The following is an 18,948-nucleotide window of genomic DNA, read 5'->3' on the forward strand; positions in this document are numbered from 1 at the left end:
AAATAAAGTGGGAAAGAAGTAAAAACATTCATAGGGGGAGCATTTCCATGCAGAAAGAGTGAAAGAAGCCAGATCACAAACAAAGCTACTAAATCAGTAGAGATTTCCATTTGTGATGAGGCTCGTCATCCTTTAGGAAAAGAAATTGACAATAGCTAGGAATAACTTTCTCAGCTCACAATCTAAGCAATTTATGTCAACATTTTCTTCTTTTAATCCTCAGGGTAATACATGTTCTTTTCCTACAAGAAGTGTCAGCTCTGGTCAACGTGTAGTAGGTGCAAAAATTGTATATTACAGCATTATCAATGTGTTGCTAGTACCATCTCCTACATTTTAATTAGCTGCACAGCAAAGAGAAGAAGCTGCTTCTTTGCCTTGCGTATCTTCTGAAATGAAGCATTCTACAAAATGAGAGAGGATCTCGAGGAGTAGAGATCAGTCTGCACCATGTGTGCAGGGGCAGGACATGCTCTGAAGTACAGCTTCAACATTTCAATTTGTCCACTATTGTTTTGGCTTTCAAGTCTCCTCTGTTTTTTTCCAAAGCCACTGGAGATCCTGCAGGAACCACGAGACAACGCACTTGCTGAGCGGGACTGCACAGTCCCATGCTCGGGCTGACAAGTTGGCAGTGGATATCTTTCATCCAGTACATCTCTATAAATTGCACAAAAAAATGCCTGGGGAGCCTTGGTAATGAATACATCAACTTTTACCCTGCACTGTAAAAACAGCTATAAGGAAATGATTTCTATGCTACAGAGGGGGTACACAGGCTAAAAAGAAAACACAACACTTGCCAGAAAAATAAATGCCCTGCTCCATCAGAGAGATGAGAGAGAAAGATAAAGTGCTCTGTTTATGCTACGCTGTTGTATTGGGTTTGCATGGAAAGGTTTGGGGAGCAGGGGAGCCACAGGGGTGACTTCTCTGAGGAGGTGCCAGAAGCTTCCCCTGTGTCTAAAAGAACACAAGACAGATCCACTGCTGGCCAAGGCTGAGCCTGTCAGAGACAGTGGCAGCACCTCTGGGATAATGTATTAAAGAGGAAAAAAACTGCACAGATGCACCTGGGGAGAGGAGTGAGGATGTGGGAGAGCAAAAGTCCTGCAGATCCCCAGGTCAGTGCAGAAGGAGGGGCAGGAGGTTGCCCAGGCAGTCCGAGGTGCAGCCCATGGAGAGGCAGCTGTGCTTCTGCAGCCCTTGGAGGTCCATGGGGAGCACAGATCCACCTGCAGCCTGTGGAGGAGCCCACACTGGAGTAGGGTGATGCCCTAATAGGCTGTGACTCCATGGGGTGACCACTCTGGATCAGTTTTGCTTGCAGGACCTGTGATCCTGTGGGAGACCCACAGTGGAGCAGTCTGTTCCTAAAGACTGCACTCCATGGAAGGGACCCACAGTGGAGCAGTTCATGAAGAACTTCAGCCTGTGGGATGGCCTTTTGTTGGAGAAGTTCATGGAGAACGCTCTCCCATGGAAGAGACCCCATGCTTGAGCAGGGGAAGTGTGTGAGCAGTCCTCCCGCTGAGGAGGAAGCAGTGGAAGAAACAATGTGTGGTGAACTGACCAAAACCTCCATTCCCATCCCCCTGCATCACTGCCAGGGAGGAGGCAGAGAAAATGGGGAGTAAAGTTAACCTGGGAGGTTTGGAGGGAAGGTGTTGTATGATTTGGGTTTTGTCTATTATCCTACTCTGATTTGATTGGTAACAAATTCAATTAATTTTTCCCTGAGTTAAGTTACCATGATGGTAACTGGTGAGGGATATCTCCCAGTCCTTATCTCAGCCCAGGAGAATTCTGTTATATTTTCTCTCCCTGTCCAGCTGAGGAGGGGAGTGATAGAGCAGCTTGGTGGGCACCTGGCTCCCGTCTGAGTTTAAGCAGACTACAAACCCTTCCCCTCATTACCAGGGGGCAAATATCAACGCAGACACACACATTTCCCAGTCTTCCATGAGAAGGAAGCTGCTTGCCACCTAAGTGGAAACTGATTGAGGAAGCTCTTTTACTTAAGAAAAGCTGGGAGAAACAAATGAGAAAAACCTGTCATGTGATTAATTGTTACCAGTCACAGTTATAATCTTAATTTGCAAAATGCAGCATACAAAAAATCCCCGATTCTGGTTAGTCCTTTCATCCAACAGCATCAGGACAGCAGTGCTTGAGCAGCCCATGCTCCCTACCTTGCTTATCCTCTTCAGGTGCCAATTAAATCTCTGCAATCTTTGGTCTGCACTCTGCTGTTTCCAGAGGCTGATGGAACTGGGAATGGGTTTTGTTGGGATAACTCAGAAACAGCAGGAGTTTTGTGCATTTCACTCTCTGGGTTCTTGAATTTCTCAGCTGAAGTCCAGTTTTCAACTAGCCACAGCTGAGCTAAGAACAAAATATCCATATAGCCTACGATTTGAGTTTTGATTGAAACAGCTTTCTGATTTATTTGCCTCAGATAGAATCCTTGAACAGATCCATGCAACAGAAATAGCAGAAGCGTCTGAGACGGGGAATTGCGTGTCCCGTCCACCAGCCAAGCTGGATGGGCTGCTCCATTGTACATATTTATGGAGCTGAGCTGAACCCTCAGGGTAAAAGTGAACAAAGAATAGACTGTTTTTCTGCTAAAGCATCTGGGTGCAAGTCTTATTTTGCCAGCAACCGTGGTGTTTATGGGCATGTTTTACTGGAAACCTGCTGCTTCTCACAACGTTTCCTGAGTGACTGTCTTAGTAAAACTGCATCTGGAAATGACAAACACACAGCTGTAAATCTGAAAAGCAGTGTGCAGCCCTAATAGCTAGCAGCTACAGCACAGCTGTCCTGCTGAACATTGGAAAGATTTACAAAGACAAAGCAGAGCAATGAATACGTTCTGACTGCTCTGTGATCACACTACACCTCTTCCTCTTCCAAGATTTTTTTCTGCAGTCATAGAAGGGACTATCACTGCTCTTTGAGCAAATGCCTTAGGCAGGTAACCTATTACTACTTACCTGCCTAAGGCACCCAGAATTTCTGCCCTGTACCTATTCTCCAAAGCAATGACTAATGCTGTATTTTATCATTTTTCGTTTTCACCTGAGTTGGATCCATGACAAGAGCAAGGCCAGGAAAATGAGCCAGCTTAAAAAAAATATACTGTTACAACGGTGTGCAGCATTTTGAGCATTGCAGGGGGTGTTCATGCAGTGAAATCATCGAAAAAGAGGAAGAGATGAAGGAGATTTGTGCTCTTCATCATCATGTGCCCTAACCTGGACATCCTGTAACTGCTCTGGATCTCAATCTCTGCAAGCTCTGAAGTGAAACAGTGGCAGGAGGTGCACAGAGGAAACAACCAACACACATTGCAGAAATACTGACTTGGCTGACAGGAGGAATTGTTGCTCCACTGGACCAGTCATTGCCAGGGAGGACTGGGGGCTGGAGCCCAGGTGTTGGAGTATGAAAAACATGGCAAAATGCCCAGCATTGTAAAGAAATATAGTTGCTCTCTTCTGCATAAAAATTTAGGCAATAAGCTATTCATTAAAAAAACCCCACCCTCATATTTGAATAATAATATTAATAATAAAATTACTAAAAAATAAAAAAAGGGTTTTTTCCATTCCTAAAGCAAAAAGTTCTAATTCTCTAATTCAAAGTATCTTTTCCTTCAAGTGCCCTGCAGCTTTGCTAAAAAGTAGAATACCTAGAAATACTAAAATCCTTAAACAAACCATCTCACTTGACCTAAGCATTACTGCAATTCCTGCAGAAAGTGACACTTAAACATCTTAATATGTAAAAGTGTGTTTGTGAAAAACCAGGTGTTAGTAATTTGAAACTGGATTGTGACTGGATTGTTTGCTTCAAGCTAGTGTTAATTTTATGCATATAAATATATGTGCGTGACACACACACATAAGTACTTAAAGTCTGTGCTTCCATGCTTGGTTTTGGATTTGCAATGGCAGAAAACCAATTATTCACTGTGTCTCTTTCTGAAGATGATGCTATTGGATGTGTACTTAAACCTGAGCACCTGAGCATTAGCCCTGAGTTTGCTGATTTTCAATCTGGCTATTAATTCATACCTATTGCAGACTGCAGAGAAGGCTGAATACAAACTTTAGAAATTCATCAAGCCCCTCTTTCTGTGAGCCCAGATCTCTAGATTTTTGATAGTTTTTACAAAAAGACCTGTCAATGGCTTCATTAAATCAAGCCTCCAGCCAGAACTCATCTTTTATTTAGAAACTACACTGTTCCTTTATAGGTTGCCCTTCCATGTCCCTGTTTCCTCCTCAAACTATTCTCTGTTTCTGGCATTTTTCCCATTTTACAGTACTATGTTTTACCTCCCTAAGCCACCTCAGGGTATTCCCATAGAAGTAATCCCATGGCAGAGCAGGCTGCTGAAGGTGCCCAGCTCAACGTGCTTTGTTGCCCTTTTAAAATAACGTAGATGGGGGTAAAAGGGGCCCTTGAGATCCACAGCTCTGGGGAGAAGGAACGGAAGCACCTCTCCTCCTTGACAGTTGATATATCTCCTGTAACAGGGAATGTGTTTCCAGGCCCATAGAAACATACTTTTTCCTTTTGTTTTCTTTCCCTGCCTCTCCCCCGCTCCGTCTTGTAACCTTGATTTTACCCTTAGATTTTTAAATAATAGCTATTTAGGATTTGGGAAGAGTCAGCAGCTACCCTGAAATATCCATAAGAATTAAATCCACTAAAGACCTTTCCTCTTAGTGATGCACAAAGCACCTGGATGGAGGTGTTGGTTTGTGTTTCTCTGCAGTGCCATTCCTCTGCTCTGCCCCCAGTTAAACAACTATGATAATGCTCCTCACTCTGCTTGTTTGAAGATTAAATTAGCTGCTATTAGTTCAGCTCTTTGAAGATGTACCCAAAGTGGTAAGTGCTAAGTATTATTAAATGAATTTTAGTCATTAGACCCCGGAGAAATTTTGTTGCTTTGGATTAGTGTTTGTGCTGTGGTGAAGTCTGGTGCACATGAGCACCCCGGCCCCTGGGTTCCCTCAGCTCAGCACTGCCAAGTGCCACACAGGAGATTCTGTCCTTGAACACAGTCACCTTAAAGGCATTTAAAGGACCAGGCTGCAAACTGACTTTAAAGAGTAATGGTTAGTCTTCATAATAAAGAGACGCTTTAATTTTCCAAGAGCTATCTCGAAAAGTTTTTGTCTCCTTTTTAGCAGAACTTTAAAGAAGCAAATCACTTACATGATGTATTAAGCTGAACTTTGATTTAATTTAAAATAAAAACAACTGTCATCCTGTCTTTCAAATTTAAAGGAAAATCGGCAACGGCAACTATATTTTCCATTAAATTACTCCAGACTGTAAAGGGTGTAACAGAGGTAAGATTTGGGCCCTTATTCAAGCCCTCTAGTGGTAGTTGTCCCGTTTGTTAACATGGGAAATTGCCGCATAGCTAAACTATATTATTTGGAATCTTTAACAGGAAATTAGAAGCATCTGCCCTTAGAAGCAGAGGGAGGAAAAAAGAAATTATTTGTAGAAAGGTAAGTATTTCTATGCAGAAATAATTGTGCTTTAAATGTACAGAGCAGTAGAAATTCTAAATGCCAAACCAAATGGCATTTCATTTTTCAAACCCAAAAGGCAGAAAGTGCCACTCTAAGCAAATGACAAGGCCTGTCCTCCAGGGACTGACAGGTGGTATGGACTGAAAATGCTTCTGCAAAATCAAAGCTGACCCAGTTCTCCTACAGACAGGGTCAGAGCATCAAATATTCAGGATCTGAGTACTCTGGTGGCTGTGGAGAAGCTGCCAGTCAATGTGCTGCACTGGCTACACAGGTAAACAACACCTTTCATTCCTCTAGCCTATATGGCTGCCACTGCTCTCCAGCCACTATATTGCCATTACAGTGTGTTTTTCAGACTTTTCTTCCTCTGTTAAGTTCTCTTTCAAAAGAAATTTACAAATGGTACAGTCTGAGGCAGCAGAGACAACACAGAAGCATTTCAGTAAAAATATTGCTGAAATTAGAGGAAAAAAAAAGCTTAAGAGTAGGAAAAAAAATCATGTCATTAAATCAGTATAGGTAGGACCACTGCTACTGTAACATGCATTAAATAATGGCTGCCTTTTGCAAAAAGAAACTCTTTAAAAAATCAATACTTAATTGAAGCTTAAAGCAGCTTTTATAAATGCAAGATAACATTACGGTTTGTTTCTAGAAGCAATTTCAGGATTTTAACAATAAAACTGGCCTGTCCAGAGCATGTCAAATAACCAGCCCGCCTGTCTCAGCCCCCAGGTTAATGGACTATCTGTATATTCTGCACAGGACTGCACCTGAAGCTATTTCACTTGTTAAATGACTAAATAGTAGCCGACGTGCCTGGCAGAGCATTCAGTGTTTCTCAAGAATAACTCTCCCAGAATTTTCTGGCAGATAAAGGCTTTATGCAGTTCTGAGTGTTTCTTCAGCATCTCCTCTTAACCATCTAGAGGATTTTCTGGAGTGCTTACATGAATAGAGGTGCTTGTTAGAAGTGCTCATTTCAAGAAAGTGTTTTGTGAGTGGAACAAGAATTATAATAGACAGTCAAGAGATCCTTTGGGGAAATGGGGCTGGTAGGAACAGACAGAACATCCTTGCTGAAAAAAACAGTTTTTCAAGGAATGTCAAAACTAAGCATAACAAGAGATCACTTCCAGAAGGGGATGGTCTTCGTCCTGGATACTTTCCCATTACTCTACTCATGTTCCATGGGAGCTCCAAAGCGGCTGAATAATTTCTGGACTATCCCAGAAAAGTGTTTAAGACACTTATTTTTATTGTAAACATTTGATAAAATAATTTTTAAAAAGGAAAAGTAATGGAGTGGCCCTGATTAGTACAGTCCTGAAAATTAGAATAATAAAATATATGTTGTTTTGCTTGCAGTTATGGTATTACACAAATTAGACAGAGCAAACAAAGAAATATGCATCACTTACTAGTGTAAGGTTCTCTGAAAACTATCCTCAGAAGGATGATGACTAAGTAACGTATAGGCCATGTCCAATAAAAATGTACAATGAACACACTGTGTGGCAGAGTTTAATTTCCTGACTCTTGTGGAACTTAAATCTCAACTTTAATAAGGCACCACGAAGCATTGTGATTCAGTGGCTACAATGCAAGCTGAGTGCACAAAATTATGTTCTTTTCCTGGATCTACCATTGGCTTCCAAAATAATTTTGTATATGTCACTTCTACAGCTCAATTTCCTCCTTGATAAAAATGGGAATAAAAATGGTTTCTCACCTTTGACACTCCTGGATGAAAAGTGCTTAGTATTATTAATTCATGAATTTATCAACCTCAAGCAGAGTTGTGACCTTGAAAATGGAGAAGAGTTCCAGAGTCTGCAGGGGCTGCAGGGGAGATCATTAGAGCTATTTATTTTACCAGGCAAGCACGTGGCTGTTACAGTGATGTTTCAGGGCTGAGGAGGAGAAGCAGCACTACACATCAGATAATGTGGTGGTTTTCATGCCCAGATAGAATTAGGGAATAACAGCACTGAGCAAAGGCTGGAATAAGCCCATCATATCCAAGTGGAAGGGCTGCTCCCATCCTGGGAGATGCAGAGCAAAATTTTGAAAAACTGTCCATTCTTCAGTCCTATATCTTATGGATTAGTTATAGCAATCACTCATAACTATTGATTAGCATGGCAGTACAGGGGGACTCACAGTAAAACCTCCTTCTCAGTAAAGATCCCTTGGGATCATTTTTCTTTTTTAAGGTATTAAAATGATCAAGGAAACTGAGGTTGTGTTTTGTAAATCTTTACTAAAGAATGGCAAACCCAAGACAATTCATAATTTGAGTTCCACCAATTCTCTCTAAGAACATTTTTTGTATGGAAGTCAGCCTTAGTCTATTGATATTTCATAAGTCTATATAAAAAATACGCCACTAGTCTGCCTTACAAAAATATTCTGTGCTTTATTAACTTGCCTTTTTGCCTTATTGCAAAGAGAATTGGAAAGCCCTGAGTGAGTTACAGCTAAGGGTTCTGCAGCTTTTCACTCTGCATTACAATTTCCTTTGCGCTCTTTTAGCCGATGTTAATTGTGCACCACTGCTGTCATTGGAGCATGTGTCCCCTGCTGCACTGAATCACCAGAAAGCAGCTCTTCCAGTCCATCTCTGACAGCTCCAAGTGCAGAGGAAACACTCTTTGTGGATACTCTGATTCAGTGTGGCAGGGGATAAGTGGGCTGGCAGAAGTAGCTTTGTGCATTTTAATAACTGATGAAAAAAGGGATGGGAATGACATTCAGGAAGTGAAACAGAGACTGTAAATTTTCTCTTCTTGACTAACCCAACATGCTTGTGCTTGAGTTGCATTTTAGAGGGCTAGAAATTTAGCTGGGATAATGAAAACTGCATGCATCTCTCATAAAATGTTTATATTATACCTCTACGTAACTTGTATAACAGATCTTAATACAGATGATACACATTTTTCCAAATAATATACACCAATGTTCTTGAAAAGCTTTGCTTATGGCTTTTTTGTTGCTGTTGTTTTATCTTGTTCTTAATGGGAATTAGTGTTAGGGTAGTAACAGAGTAGTAACTTGTCAAGGATTAGAGAAAGCAGAGAAAGGAAAAGAGAAGTGAAAACAAGCAAAACACTTTTCAGGATTACCCATACAGGCACTGCCACTGTCCGTATGGGCAAACAGATGTAAGCACATAACCTTTGGAGCTACAGATATGTTCTTAAATCTGATATACACAGGGTGGGTTTTGTCCAACAAGTAACTACGTATCACATCATATAATGTGTATCATATAATCATACAGTGTGTAAATATGGCATATAGAGATTAATACATGACACATTTCTGCATACAGTCGAAGATCATATTCCTGAAACTGGAAAGAAATTTTGGATATCAAGAGAAAATAATACAGAAAATAATTTCTTTTCTTCCCTAAAATCTCTGAGACTTCCACACAGATCAGACTGAGATTTCAGCAACTTTCCTCACAACAGTACAACAAATACATCACAACACTTAAATGGAGCAGATACCAGTGGGAGTGTCAGTTAAGAACATTCTGCCTCATAGGGAAAATAGTGACCCTATGGATTTTTCAGTTACAATGAAGTTATGGCTTAGTGAATCCTCAATACCCTTGTGCCCTGTCTTAAGCTGATGTTAAGTATTTATGTTCCATTTTGAGCTACTGGCCAGCTCCACATGGAGGTGATCAAGCTTCTCTAGGAGCTAAGGGTTGCCTTAGTTACTTATTTTTTGCTTAGTCTCCTTGACATGAAGGAGTTTAGGACACCTTGAACAGAAAAAGAATTGGAAGTGTGAGACAACATTTTCTTCTGGGGAAGTAAAAAATCTTGAAGATAGATACAGTATTTTTTCCACTTTTTCCCAATCGTGCATTTAGTGGCCTTTAAAAAAAAATCTACCACTTTCCCAGAAAATGAAGGAAAAAAGCATGGCAGTTCATAAAACCATGTCAAAACTCTTCCTGATTTTTTCAAATTTGATTGGCAGCATTTGACCAGCTGTAAATATAGTGTGTGTGCCATAATCTTTAGCCTTTTAGTCTGAACTGACTGCAAAAGACTCACTTTAATTTAAAACATAAACAACTCTCTTATCTACCGTTCCTAATCTGGAAGATCAATGCAAACATAACTTAATAACTAATATAGCAATAAAACTTCTGCAAGGAGAAATTTATAGTACATTAATCTTTAGATTCTGTATTTGGACTGGAAATGATTACATGATAATGGAGTAAATGCTCTGCTAAGTGAATACAAACTTAAATACTGTATATATCAAATGTGGACATGCTGAAGAATAAATCTGCACTACAGATTAATTAATTTACAGAAAGAACTTTCTTAAGTGAAAGCTTCTGAAATAATAAGTCCAGGGAAGTGAATAGGCCATCTTTAAAGGGCAGGAAGTAAATTCAAAGTGAATCTATTAAATGAGAGACAGTAAAGTTTCCTATTGAAACAGTGAAAAAATACCTACAGCCATCAAAGTTTTCCTCTCCCTTGTAGGAATCAGCTCTTTATGCAGCCTGGAGATGTTTCCAAAGCTATTAGTTATAATGGTGTAAATTGTGGGGTTACCTGAACACAGAAGACTGCAGATTCTGTAGAAACATTTCTTCCACCAGGAGGAGAGTGCATCCCAAGGTGGGTACCGTTCATTCACAACCCACCACTTAAAAGTCAAACTCTGTGTCAGATTTAGGCTGCAATGCATCCTTCAACCTTTTTGTGACAAAATCTACTACCAAATGTTGTTCTGCGTGTGAAGTCCTAGCATGCAGCTGGACACAAATGGAGATTATCAAAGGTCAAGAGGAAACTAAATCCTTGCCACATGGTTTGCTCTTAGACAGCACCAGCATTGAACCATGGCCATTTCTATAACTCCAAATCAGGTGTGACCCTCAGAGTCTTATGGACAGTTCAGGTAAGAAAGCCACAAACAAATTTCTTGTTCTATTTCTTGCCTTTCTTCTCAAAGCACGTCTATGTTCATTGAACTGGAGGAAAAAAAAAAAAAAAAAAGAAAAATAAAGGTAATTCCCCTTTTTCCATTCCAGTGATTTTCAGTTAAAATTAAAACTGGTTAAACTGCAGCAAATATCTGCTCTGTAGGACTGAAACAGGGGGAAATAGGCTATTTTAAAATGAGAATTGATGTTGGCCCATGTGTAAATGCCATGGTGTATTGGGGTTGAATGGCAAGGTTTTTTTGGTAGTGGGGGAGTTACAGGAGTGACTTCTCTGAGCAGGTGCCAGAAGCTTCCCCTGTGTGCAGCAGTTTACATGGATAAGATCTCCCTCCAATGTGTTAAAGGGCATTGCAAAGAGATAGGCCCAGGCATTTCAATGGATTAAACATTGCTTCACTCTGTGTTGCCCAAGTTCTCATTCTGAAAATTGAGTGGTGCCATTTACGTCAGTTCAGCTGTGCAACACCAGGTACAGCCTCCTGTTCTTATAAAAGTAGATCTTTGTGACTAATGGCCCTCTATCACAACAAAATGTTCACTTCCACTGATAAGGGTATTGCAGGAAGAAAAACAGCAGGGTGTTTGTTGGCAAATAGTGTTTCCCAATTTGAGGAAACAGCTGGGGAAGACAATTGCCAGACAGGTTTAAGAAGCACAGAACAGACAGGAGTAACAAGAAAGGTGAGGAAACATGACCTCAAATCCACCCAAACCACAGGCCACCCACATTAATTTTCCAATACTTATGGATGAAATAGGAATTAACTCTTCCCAGCTTCTTTCTGTTTTCCTGCCTGCCCTAAAGCTGTGACCTATGGCTGCAGCTTCTGCATAGGCTCAGTAAATCCCAGTCAAACCCTCTGCAGCTCTCTGACCCAAACCTTGGGAGAGCTCCCAGAGCACGCCAGTCGAGCTGCAAGGAACAGCCTTGTTCATACTGGGACACACTAGGAATAGGAGTCCAAGGAATGAAAAGGTGATAGTGAAACAAAAGCATGAAGATGGAAAAAGGTAAAGAGCAAGAATGTAAAAATTTAGGAATAAAGACAGATAATGGAAAAAAATGTCCACCCCAGCCTGTCAATAACAGCTTTGGGAAACAGTTTTGAAAGAAAATCTTAATAAGAACAAAAAATTTCAAATTATGGGCCCAAAAGGGTTCTTATAATCTTGAATTAGTTTTTCAATCGAGAAGGAAAAATCTGAGAGAGCATCCTAATGTCATGCCAGTGCTGGTATATATATGAATTACTGCCACAAACTCTAGAGCAAGATGTATGTTGTTATCCCTTTGATAGCACTCTCATATTTCTTTCCTGATTTTTTTTTATAATGGTGAGAAAGTTATCCTCCTATGTAATGACAAACCAGAGCTGAACGTGGTAAATAGATGGTCCCTTTAACAAACTTTAGCAAAAAATTGCTATTATTTCCCTGTTAATAAACATCTTGGTTGGGATGTTTGAAAGAAAACCCGTTTACAAAAATCATGTTCTGCACTCATCATCGGCCTCCTTTTCCACACAGCAGACTTGAGCAATTTGCAGTCAAAAAGAATAATTTGCTCTAACTTGCCATTAACCATTTATAGATTCCACCTGAACTGGAGTCATTATCAAGTCAGAACAGAGTTATACTCTAGGTAAATTAATAAAAGTTATGTGCCTATAGCACACAGGAGAAAATACCTTACTTTTTTACAGTTTTTCCTCCCAGTTACTTTTCTTTCTATATTCTTTCTCCCGCTTGATCTACATCCAAGAGCTAAGTCTTTTGGAAAATAATTTTCAGTGTTGCAACTTGTGTGTATTTGCACTTTTAGAACTGATTCCTGATATTCTGTTCTCAGGTGGGAGGAAATGTGTGATAGGGATATTAAGGGCCAGAGATATTGAAGGCTCTTCAAGGTACCCAAGTAATTTTGAAAAATCTAAGGCAACCACAACTGGTTGACAAGGACTTAGCACCCTCGTAGTTCATATTACAGACTCTGAAATGATCCTCCATCCCTTTCAAGTCACAAGGTCTCCATTCATTTAAGCTATGCAGGATCAATCCCACAAAGCTAAAACATGTGCCAAAAAACTGTCAGAAGCTAATAGCCAGGACATGTGACAGCAACACTTAATTCCCTGGATGAATATGGGGTTTTACCTGACATAAATAAGAGTTATGACTTCAGAGAGGGCTTTTCTGATAAAACCTCTGATATGTCCCAGCTACAGTCACTGTGACTTTTAGTTCGAAGCAACAGAATGCCAGGCACATTTCCCCCTTCCCTCAGTTATCCCATGCAATGCCAATATCCTGGTCTTTCCAAATTGCTTTTCATAAATTAAGGTGGGGCTAATTTAACAAACTGTCCATCAGAAAGGCTTTGCAGAGTAAGGAAAATTTTTCCATAAAGTGAGTTTTCAAACATGCCTTCATAAAAAATATCAGAGCAAAAGTATTTTAAAGGGTCATGTTTGTGAAAAAAACCCATTTTTAATGGCACGTGGTGGCCAACAGCAACAGTGGCTGAGGCTGGGACACTGCTGCAGAGCAGAGGCTGCTGCTCTCCTAATGACTGTAAGTCTACGATGAACACAAATTTAAGTGAGGAATTTGAGACTATTATTAGCCTTCATCAGTCTCTCCATGGCTCATTCATGGAATCTGGACAGATCCCAGAAGCACCATTTCTCAGCCCTCATTAGGCTCTGCAAAATGAGCCTCCCGTACTTGGAAATACCTACTTGGCATGGATTCTGTCTTCTCTCTCTTCTTTCAGTCGGTGTTTTGTTGCAATATTCAGGGTTCATATTGGGCCAGATCCTTTTTCAGAGGAAGGGCTGAACCACACTTGCAGCTTGCCTGTAACTGTGAAAGGAAGGCTGCACATGTCATTATGTCTTACAGCTGCACACATAACCCGACGGAAAATGTCTGCATAAAACCAAATTCACATTCAAACACCATGGAAATCTCCAGCAGGACTACCTTTGTCACTGTGTGCCCTCCCTCTCTTAGATACACACACTTCACCAGACTTGCTCACTTGCAAACACACAGAGTCAGTGACCTGTGAAAATGTTCCTGATCTTTCAAACATGAGCTCTGCTCTGCCACCCCCTAATCAAACAGAAAGATCATTTATGTAATGAACCATCCACAAAAGGCTTTTATTTAGAACACACAAACACATGTGTCACTTTCTGGTCATAATACCTGACATACCAGCACAAAAACAAATTTATGTGGATGGCTGGCAAAGGAATAGTTTTTTAAAAGTTTAGTCCAATGCTAAATTCACTTGAATTAGCCAGAAGGAGCTGAGTTTGGGATGATCAGTCTCCTGACTGAAAAGCTTAGCTGGAGGTCAGCCAGAGATGACTTGTGTGAGCAACATCGCTTCCAAAAATAATTGTTTTGTCTGCTAGAAAAACAGACCCACTGAAGTCAGGAATGCTTTCTGTTTTGAAGAATGGGCAGCAGTAGTGCCAAATGACAACCTTCTTTTGGTTGGATGCTGGCTTGTTGCCTTCAAGTGTTTCATGGACCTTTAAAGTAATTCTCAATTTTTCTAGTTAATCACATTTAATTTACCAAATTCTTCAACTTCAGGGAGATATTTGATATTTATGCTTACTAAAATCATAAGGTATTTTCAACATCAACAGTTCTATTTTACTTTTCATCCTTCTCTGACATAATTTCTAGCACCAATTCCACCACTGTTGCATCTTTTCCTTCAGTTAGACTCATTAAAGCATGGTGTCCTTGTAATGGTAGCATCTTTGCCTAAATCAACAACCAACAAAGTAAAAAACGAGATCAGTTAATTGATATTACTGACAGGAACTCTGATCTCTAAACTCATATAAGAGGTTTTCATGAGGGATGTTTTTCATGCAACATTTTTTAAAATTCACTCCAGATTTTAAATTAGTTGGTTACCAAAAATTTGAGCTTTTTAAGTGGCTACTGGTTTATTTTTATGTAGCTAAAGGACAGAAAAACAAAAACACAATGATGTTAATGGGAGATTCTGTTGGCATTGATTACAACCACAACCAAGGTTTAGAATTCTGTCTCATGGATGTCTTACAAAACAAGCAAGGCTTTCCCAGTGTTTCATAGAAAATATTGAAAAGAAAGCATTATGTTGTAAGTGTGCAATTTTTTTGTTCCTTTCAAAACCAGTAATAATGTATTCAGTTAGCATCTTTAAAAACATATCATTAGGGGTTCTTTTCAGTAGTATTCTGTTCAATATTGCAAAAATAAAAATGAATCATGCAAAGTGGACTTAAAAGACTATAAATATTACTGTTAACTCTGTGATGCTCCACTTTTCTGGTGGCAAGGATTAAGAGTTGGGAATTTGCTATGTCTCAATGGAAAGTTTGATATTAAAGAGTTATCATTAGGCAGCGCCAAGAAAACCGCTTGTTCTCAACATATTTTCCTTTCCATAAACCAGGGAGCCAGAACTTTTCCATAGAAAAAGGAAGAGGAAATAAATGAATTTCTTATAAAACCACTGCATGTTTTTGGTCAGACCTCAATTATTTTCAAAAGCTTCATGGGGTGGTAGTGGTTCTGTTTCAAATCAGGGAGATGTCCAAGAGGCACACAACAGATCAGGATGTGCCTTTCTCAAAACACAGGGATGCTGCCATCCCAGGCAGATTCTGTTAACTGTGGAAATAGAAAGCACACACATAGGTTTAACATTAATATAACCAAGGAGTGCAGATGTTGGTGTTGGTTTTATCTGGACTGTGTTTCTAGACAATGTCTAATTTACCTGTTTCAAAACCACTGACTGGGAAAAGGTTGGCTTGTCCAGCCACAGTTTATTCTTTTCCCATGAAGCCTAGCTCTTGTACAGCATATCTAGAATCAGCTACTTCCGAGTGCTTAAACTTGCTGCTACTCCCAGAAAATTATGTTGTTCATTATTCTGTGATATTGAATAGCTGGTCTACTGCTGAACTCATTCATCAATCTACCTTAGGTTTTAATAGGAGGACCCAGCTGTGCTGCCACCAAATTCATGGCACAACTGTCAATGATGGACAGTGCTGGTTACCAAGGAATACAATGTACGTATAGCAGATGTCTTTAGAATCATTAGGAGCTTTGTACACATACATTTATATAATGTATAGCATTAATTTCTTAGCAGTGGTAGACATGAGCCGAAACATTGCCATTCCAAAGCCACAGTAATCAATAATGATGATGAATGAATCACTAACATAGAACTTAATTCAGGAGGTAATGTCTATGGAATTTTCACTAGGAGACTGAATTATTCAAACACGCACTGGTACATGGAAAACAATGTTTGTAGCATTGGCCAAATACTCAGAATTCAGGCTGTCTTTGGTTTTGGCCAAATCAAACACATGGTTCCTTACGGAATGAACATGATAAAGTCTTTTCTGTGAATCTTCCACAGGCAAATACAATCATGGAATGATAGATCACAGAATCATTTAGGTTGGAAGATACTTTTAAGATCATAAAGTCCAACCATTGACCCAACACCGCCGAGTCCACCACTAAATCATATCCCTAAGCACCATACCTATAGGTGTTTTAAACACTTCCAGACATGGTGACTCCACCATTTCCCTGGTCAACACATTCCAATGTTTGGTAATCCTTCCTGTGAAGAAATTTTTCCTAATATCCAAACTGAACTTCCTCTGGCACAACCTGAGGCCATTTTCTCTTGTGCTGTAACTTGTTACCTGGGAGAAGAGAACAACCCCCACCTGGCTGCACCCTCAGGTAGTTGTTAATGATTAGATAAGAGAATGATTAGTTCCCCCCTGAGTTTCCATTTTTCCAGGATAAACACCCCCAGCTCCCTTAGCTGCCCTTGTGTTCAAGAGCCTTCCCCAGCTCTGTTCCCTTCTCTGGACTTAGTCCAGGCCCTCAATGTTTTTCTTGCAGTGAAATGCCAAAAACTGAACAAAGTATTCAAGGTGCAGCTTCACCAGTGCTTATTACTGGATTTTATTCCTTTTTTCTCTGAATCTGGTAACAACTTTTAGAACTTTCCTATTGCTATTCCAGTCCTTTGCAGACTGGATTCTGGGTTTTTTCTTGGACAGACTTTAAATAAAGTCAACTACTGTAATCCAAAATTTTCTCTTACCTGACTGCATGGCACATGACAGGAGAAGGATGGAGGTGCCCCAAAACTGTCATTCTTCCTTGTTCTCCCTGCTTTGTTTCACCACCAGTTTTGTAATCCACAATAAAACCCCTATTGAGAACCTTTGTTATGCAGTTCACAAGTCTACCTCTAAAGTTTGAAGCTCTGGCTCAAACAGCTAATTAGAGATCTTACCTTTTATAGTCTCCTCTACCGTGTACTTTGGTAACTCTAATCAGCTTTGCCCATTTGAATGGTCCCCCACATCCTCCATTCCAGCTAAGCTGACATTTTGTCAGGCTGGGCAGCTTCTTACCTTCCTTTCAGTTAAACTTGATAATTTGATCACATAGTCAAGATACAATTACTTTGCAGGCAGGAACTGGAACCTTTCCACAGTTGATTTTGTCCAAGAAAACACCAGTATTTGGAAAACTTTTTAGAATGTGGGAGATTTTCATGTAATTTAAAAGTGAAAGGCAAGAAAATATTTAAGAAACAAGCAAGAAAATTCTTGTTCTGAACCTATTTTCAGTTCAGACACCATTTCAATTTATTATTCTTATGCTTTCATCAAGCCTGCTCAAAGAGAAATACAGCTCTAAAATTTGACTGTGAGACTTCTTATTTCCATATACTTCCTTTTAGAGAAAGACAGTTTTCAACCAGAATTATACATTAGAGGAAACACTATTAAAGAGATCACCACAATTTAGTAGCCAGGTTTAGTTTTTCTTATTGATTGCCAGTATGAAATAATTTTGATTGAATTTTTTAGAACTGTTAAAGTTTAGCAATTCCCCTGCTTCTCTAAAATAGCCTCTAGAATCTCAGACAATAGGAGATAAAAATTTAGAGCAATTGATTTGCATCATTTCTGCAGAGGAATGTGACTACTGAGACATTCACTATCCTTTATTTGCCAGACAAGGACAGAGCTTTTAGACAATTGACTTCATCTATGCAGATTACTGACAAAGGATGTTAAAAGATCACTCTAAAAGATGTCCCTTCGGGCCATGTGGGCTTGAGTGGTCCTGTCCACAACTTATTTGGTATAGTCCACCGCTTTTAGGTAGACATGAAAAGAGCTTTGTGCAAAGCTCATATTAAGACATCTCTGCATGACCTTCCTTTACTTTTTTCAAAGATTCTGGACAGACCTCATCTTTGTGGCAAAGGTCAAATGGAAAACATCTTGAAAAGAGCTACTGAAGCAACAAGGGAATGTGAATCTTTGTGCTCTTCTGCTCTCAGCCATGAAGCTACTGTACCTTATGAGTAAATTCATGGTTCTTTGTTCCTTTGAGACTATTTATTAAAAAATAAGCCTTTGAAAGCCCTCTTTATTTTCAGTTTGAACCATATAATTAAAGGGAGGAGGTGGAAGCACACTTAAAATATTTTCGCTGGAGACACCTTTGTTAGCTGAAGGAAAGGATTTGTATTTACAAGAGATGAAATACAGGTCTGTGAAACATAATCACAGAGAATGTATTGGTATTTGAAAATGACAGTTGTACTGAAAAACTTCATCTTGAGTTGCATTTTATTATAGAAATCTGACAGTTCAGAAGGCTTGATCACTTGTGAAGCTTTTCATAATACATTTCTATTCTATTTTAGCATCCAAGACAAATAGAAAAAGAGAAAAATCATTCCAAGTCTGCCCAGCTTCACAGATTTTAGCAGAATATTGCATTATTTTTTATAGTTTGAGATCTTACTGATTGCCTTGATATGTCCTCATATAAATTCTTTTTCTGAGCAATCAGTTGTTTTCCTGTTACAAGACCTGTTGCAATTTTGGTCTATATTTCAGAAGAAACCCCATGAAACTCTTTGAGATAAGCAAGCAATAATATGTCAATACCCAAAGAAATTATAGGAAATATATTGCTATTAAAGATACCCAGAAAAGGTCATCTATGAAAACAAAAAAACAAGTAGCATCTCCATCCTTGGCCTGCCTGAAATGTTGAACGTAAGGAATGTTGTTCAGCACTTCACTGAGCAGAGGAAAGCTGCTGCCCAGGCTAAGAGCAGCTTGCAGTCCAGCACAGAGGGCTGTGCTCATGGGCCATGAGAAGGGGCCGTGGAACAGACTGTAGGTGACAGGCTCTGTCCTCCCCTGGCCAAGTACCACCAGCCTGATTATCACTAGGGTTTAATTTGAAAGTTTAAATGGAACCATGCTGTACCAAGTAAGGAATACATTTAAAAACGTCTGTTTTAAAGGAACA

At 39.7% G+C, this 18,948-nt stretch overlaps 1 long non-coding RNA gene across 1 annotated transcript; it reads right to left on the reverse strand.

Annotated features, from left to right (window-relative positions):
* Positions 1-7,968: 7,968 nt before the first annotated feature.
* Positions 7,969-15,230, reverse strand: LOC138114889 (uncharacterized). Its single transcript, XR_011152866.1, has 3 exons — positions 15,097-15,230; positions 13,290-13,413; positions 7,969-10,578 (listed from the first exon to the last, which is right to left on the reverse strand). It is a non-coding gene; the product is annotated as an uncharacterized lncRNA (long non-coding RNA).
* Positions 15,231-18,948: the final 3,718 nt, after the last annotated feature.

The sequence above is a fragment of the Aphelocoma coerulescens genome, chromosome 9 (genome assembly GCF_041296385.1).
Source record: "Aphelocoma coerulescens isolate FSJ_1873_10779 chromosome 9, UR_Acoe_1.0, whole genome shotgun sequence".
Taxonomy (NCBI): Eukaryota; Metazoa; Chordata; class Aves; order Passeriformes; family Corvidae; genus Aphelocoma; species Aphelocoma coerulescens.